This window comes from Caloenas nicobarica, chromosome 2 (genome assembly GCF_036013445.1).
Source record: "Caloenas nicobarica isolate bCalNic1 chromosome 2, bCalNic1.hap1, whole genome shotgun sequence".
NCBI lineage: Eukaryota > Metazoa > Chordata > Aves > Columbiformes > Columbidae > Caloenas > Caloenas nicobarica.
The window spans coordinates 79,332,309-79,338,308 of record NC_088246.1 but is presented as its reverse complement, the minus strand read 5'-3'; the positions used below and the strand labels follow the sequence as shown (position 1 = coordinate 79,338,308).

At 37.2% G+C, this 6,000-nt stretch overlaps 1 protein-coding gene across 1 annotated transcript in view; it reads left to right on the top strand.

Annotated features, from left to right (window-relative positions):
• Positions 1-542: 542 nt before the first annotated feature.
• Positions 543-6,000, top strand: part of CDH10 (cadherin 10) — a 110,749-nt gene continuing 105,291 nt past the window's right edge. The window contains exon 1 of the mRNA XM_065629913.1: positions 543-685. The gene's annotated coding sequence lies outside the window, so the exon portion shown is untranslated. The remainder of the gene's footprint in view (positions 686-6,000) is intronic.

Below are 6,000 nucleotides of genomic sequence, written 5' to 3'. Positions count from 1 at the left end.
TTTATTTTATAAACATTACTGCAAGACCACTGGTGGTATAAGAAAGTGGCTATATTTAATCAAGGAAAATACACCACAAAAAATTGTGGTGTTTTCCGTATTTATTCTCACGCCAAGCTAAGCAGATGAGGCTGATTACCTTAGACTTCAAAAAACAGAGAACCATTCTGCCAGCGAAGGGAGGGCGACAGGCTTCAACAAAAAAAGCTCTCCGTTGGCTGTGCCCTCCCACCGCATTCACTTGCAAATCGCTGTGTGCTGGGAAAAGCCGGCGCTTCCCCAGTCTCCAACCTGCCTTCCCCGGGTAAGTGCTGCGGCTCCGGCAGCAGCAGCGCCGCTCTCCCCGCTCCCGTCCGCGGAGGGAGAGTGAGTGTGAGCGTGTCCGTACATCTTGCGTGTGCGTGGTGGTGCTGGTCATGGTGTGCCTTCCTTTTTTTTTTTTTTTTTTTTTTTTAATCGGGAGCTCTGAATGAAAGCCAGTCAGAGAGAGAGCTCCCCCTTAGCTTTGGTTCCCTGGTTGTCCAGAGTTAAGTGATGCCGGGTGAAAAAGCTCGAGTTAGATCCAAGTAGGATCAGTCTTAGAAAATAACAGGAAACAAACAAACAAACAAAAGGACTCTAATAGCTCGCTTTTCGGTTTGATTTGGTTGGATACTACTTCACTTTCTCAGAAGCAGAATAAAAGGTAGGAGCCTTTCTTATTTCCTTAAGCTCTTTGTAGTTACTGTTGTTATTATCGTCATTATAGCATGAACAGTACGGTATTTAATGCAATAAATAGAATTTTTCTACTATACACAACTTTTTACATTTTATTAATATGCTTCAAGAGTAATGAGACAAGGGATAGGAAATAACTGCTGTGTATTCTCTCTTCAAAGTAAACCAATATCATATTTACTCAAGACTGAAACACTAAGCATTTTGCAATTCTTTTTTTCTCCTAGTAAGCAGGCTATCTTTTAGGCAGTAGTTTCCATCTGTATTCAGTTCTTGCAAATTCAGCTGCAGGGGAACAATACTACTTGAATTGAAAAAAGCCCAATGTTTCGTAGTGTAACTGTTATGAACATAGCATGAAACACATACATATGTGCCCTCACTTTCTGTATACCAGTGCAAGTCTGTTACAGCTTTCACTGCTATTTGTTCTGCCCTGAACTGAATTTCAGAATAATTATACACACTCAGAGCAGATGCTTCTTATGAAGGAAATCCCAGTGGAGAGGGATAGCAGGGTGGATACAGGCAACATTTCAAATAGCTGTACAGAGCTATATAGACACAAATTGGGAAAATATTGCCAGGTTTGACATTTGAGTAGAGGGGAGGGGGGAAGGGAGAAGGTGGAGGGAGGAAAAATTTAGTCTGCACCTGTGTGAGCATTTATTGTCACTGCTGCAATAAAATCCATATTTGATGTGGTGTTAAATTAATGCAGCACAATGCAAGTCTAAATCCTTGTTCAGAACTACTACTGATGGCATTGTCAACTGCATTATAAATTTGCAGTAGGCTAATACTGTACATGATACTAGTTACTGCCGTAAAAATCTAACTGTCCTTCAGCTTAAGAGAATGCATCTGCACGTGTAATCAGTGACAAATAGCAACCAGCATTTTAAAACTGACCTATCATCTCTGCTGCTTCCACACAAATGGAGCTGTTGCCCATAATCTTCATCTCTCATTTCAGTAAAAGCCTCTGTATTACCCTGACTGCATACCCGTTGCTTTTAAGGTATTTTTGGAATCATACAACTTGTTGTATGTGCATATGTGTATGCATATATGAGTGTGTGAGTGCGTGCATGGTGTGATGAAGTGGGTTTGTAAAAAATTATCTGGTGGCTTGTGTTTGCTTTTTAAGCTAGTAGGTTTTAAATTAAATGGCGATATTGCTGGAGGGGGAAAGCAGGAAGTGGGAAATTGGAACGTAATTCTGAATCTCTAAATCCTTTTAAAATACGCAATTTACTAGGAATATTATGAGTCTGGTACAAACATTTATTGAGATTTGCCAGTTACTCAAACTTTTATATTAATTTGTTACTTTTTGAATGTAATAGTAGTCAGTGCTATTTTAGAGGAGAAGATGAAAGAATGAACTTAGGGAACTGGGAAATGCAAGTAGAAAAGACAAGCTATATTTCTCAAGAGTTGAAAACCAGCTTCTTAGAGTCAATATGGCTTTACATCGAGAGATGAATACTTCTTAGATTATAAACTGATAATTCGGTTTGTGCCTGAGAGAGTCTTCTTGGATTTTTATATACTTTATAAAATAAAAGTGTGAATGAAGAGGTCACTTTTGTAGCAGTTTCTGTTAATTTTAGTTTAATTTTATGTCCATATTTTCTTTGTGTGGAGTCAAGATGATTTTGGACACTTAAATAGGAACTTTGTAATGTCTGAGGAGTGTTGATTATAATACAGATACTTAAACTTGAAACTGCTGCTGATGATGATTTGATTTTTTGTTACTTTCGGTAGCACTGGAAAATGTCTTGGTTTCTTGCTTTGCCAACATTTTATATCTATAATATTTTGTAACAGTTCGTAGAAAAGAATGTAGCAAAATATATCTTAAAGGGACCATACGTAGGAACTTAGGTGATCTTAAATGATCTTGATGGCTTTGCATTAGAGTAAATGAGTGTAGATATGATAAAACTTTGTACTTGCATGTTCTCAAAAGACAAAGGATCTGTGAAGAAACTGATAAAATGCTGAAATGTGCTCACAGCAGACACTGCAGTTACTGTTCTTTTCTGTGCTTATCTGTGGTAGAAAATGCATCAAAATAATGTTATATGTCAAAGCAAATGAGCTCATCATTAAATGTAGAGAGATATTCATGATACACATCTATACATGCACATCAGTATACAAATTTTAGTCAAGTAATGTAAGTTATTTTTTCCTTGTTAAATAATTAAATATAAAAGGTAGAAGAGGTTAATTTGAAAATAAGATCTACCTCTGATTCCAGGAAAGTAATTTCCTGATCTTGAAGTGATTTCTCAAGGAAACAAGTGACTGAAACAGAGACTGTCTCATCTGGATAATTCTGTACAGGTGACTTATTTTCTGTGTGTGTTAACCGTATTCACAGCCAGGTTGCAGATGATAACACATTGCCCTCAAAGCAGTACAATTTTATACGTTATCACACCACTAGGTTGCAGCACTAGTGCAAGGGGTCAAATTAAGATTGAAATTTTGTTGAATAGTAGCAATGAGATGAGGTTTCTGACAGTTATATTATTTTTAATTCGTTCATTATTATCCTTTGAAACCGAGTTTGTAAATACCAAGGCATCTTAAATGGACTTCCAATATGTCCTGGTTCAAAGATCTGAAAAAATTTGCTGCACAGTTAATTCTTTGATACTACATGATAGACATAAATGGAAGGAAAACACTGATTATTTGCACAAGTAAATAGACAGAATAGAAAGGTTGGAGAAACATTTTGTGAGTGCTTTAAGTGAACCACATAACTATATATTCAGTATTACCATTGTATTTGCTATAGGATTTTAATAACGTATTAATTGATGTATCATTTATTGTAAAGGAGGAAAACTGAAATTCAGAAAAAAACTTGTTTTCTTATGAGCAATTTAAGTATGCCAAAGTAAAACATTATGAATAGTGACTTCACTGCACATAAGGTTGCTATACCATAGCACATTTTCAATGTATAGTGTACAACCATCGATGAAAGCTTATGCGAACTAAAGGTACAGCTCACTGAAGCCTTGGCTGACAACACAACACAACACACACACTGCACATCCTGCACCCTCAAATCTACTAACGTGGACACTTGGTTTTTGATAAAACATACTTCCCCTACCATCCAAGTTCTGAAAAAACTTGAAAGCGAGAAACAATTGTATTCTGAACCAAATGGTCCCAAAATCTCTCTTCAGGCCAAGAGGAACTCACTCCTATTTTGAATGTTGCTTGTGTTTCCCTTCCTGGATTTACAGCTCTTCCACTATGAGTCCTTGGCATGGCAGCTTCCCTAACTTGCCTGTCCTGGTTTTGTTAAAAAACAAGTTTCTCTTTTAGTGAATTTCCCTGTCTGATAAAGCCTTCTAAATAACTGCAGTTTTCCTGAAAGCTAGATGCATGTTTGGGTAGACATAGCAATGGAATGCGAGGTCATTGATAAGGATGGATGCACATCTCGCAAAAGCAGTGAACTGAAACAGGTGACCAAAAAACTGACCAACTAAAGTATTCCATCCCATTCATGTCATACTTCATATAAAAGCAGGGGATCATGAGGATCTCGTCCCTTTTCCTTATGACCAACATTGGGAGAGGGCCTTGCGAGTTGTCCCTGCGAACTGAGGCCTAGTGACAGACTGAATCCAGCTCCGGTTGGCTGCAGAGTCCAGTCCAGGACTTCGGGTGCCGGCCCTACATCTGCCGGAGCAGTTGCTGGGACTTTCAAGCTTGGTTTTGTATATTTTGTATTATTTTCTCTATTTTTATTGCTAGCATTATTAAAACATTTTTAATTTTTCCAACTCTCTTCTCTCTGTCCTTCTTTCCCTCCCAATCACCTGTCCTTAGTGGGAAGCGGGGAGAGAGAGGGGAGAACAGGGGAGAGGGGGCTAACAATACATCTGCCATGGTTTTATTGTCACTCCGCAATCAAACCTCGACACCATGGCCTAGAAGCTCTACAATAAAACAATGGAAAATGATCCTCGTCTTCGAGGAGCTGAATGGGTTACAGTTCTCTGGGTCTATTACTACACATAGAAAAAATCAGCTAGATCTGAGGACTATTTTTTCTTTGTTCCATTTTTATCTGGTGGGAAGCCAGACTACCACCCAATCCAACCACCACCCAAGACCTATTGAGCTTATATGTTCTATTAATTGGCTTACCAGTCTAATTTTTAGTATGTGGAGGATCTACCAAAAATCTGCCATTTGAAGCTTTATACAAGTCTTTGTATGTGAGGTCTTCCTGATTATTAAACGTCAGAGTCAGTTACCTCATTTTGTGTGTGTATGTGTGTAAAGTCAAAACAGGGAAAAACTTTGACTTGTACAGGGATTGCATTCTAGCAATCAGAATATGGTACAATTTCTCTCTTAATTTCTATGAACTTTTTATTACTTAACCTTTTCTTTAAGCTTCCACTACCATTTCTTCCCTCTACTAACTTATATGACATAGATGTTTATCACTTTTTTTGATAAAGAGATGTGTCCAGCAGGGAGCATGAAGATCTACCCTGTTTCCTCGAAAATAAGATCTACTCTGAAAATAAGCCCTTGTATGATTTTTCAGAATTTTTGAGGATGCTCAAAATATAAGCCCTACTCCAAAAATAAGCCCTAGTTACAGTTAATAAAAAAAGTCAATTTAAATAGTGTCCAGGCAGTTATATATGTAAAAAAGAAATAAGTTTTGGAGAAAAATTTATATAAGATCCTGCCATTTTCAGGGAAAAAGGGTAGCAGTATCTCAGAGGTACTCCCCAGCTTATACTGTCAGAGGGTATCTGATCTGGGATATTCACTCAAGTCTGCTGGTTGGAAGTGTGTAGTACTATCTACCAACAGGCTGCATCAGGGTAATGCAAAGACCTATGAAGTTAACTGGATATAATGAAAAGAACATGGCAGATGTCCTTTTTAATATTGTTCCCACGTGCACAACATTCTTCACACATTTTTTTTTTTATTTATAACTTTACTATGGTATCTCTGAATTGTAAATCAAAGTGAACTTTGAATCATATTTCAAACAGTAGGAAATAATGTAAAGAAGCAAACACGTGTATATATGTTTATAGAAAGGTAATGATTCAAAAAATGAACTGAAAATAAATGTTTCCAGAACTCTGTTGAGCAGAAGCTAGAACTGTGTTCTTCTGTGTTTTACAAAAATAAAAAAACCCTTCTAAATATTTTCTTATTAAGAACTCTGTGTTGTGTCATACATATATGCATGTATATGTATGTTTT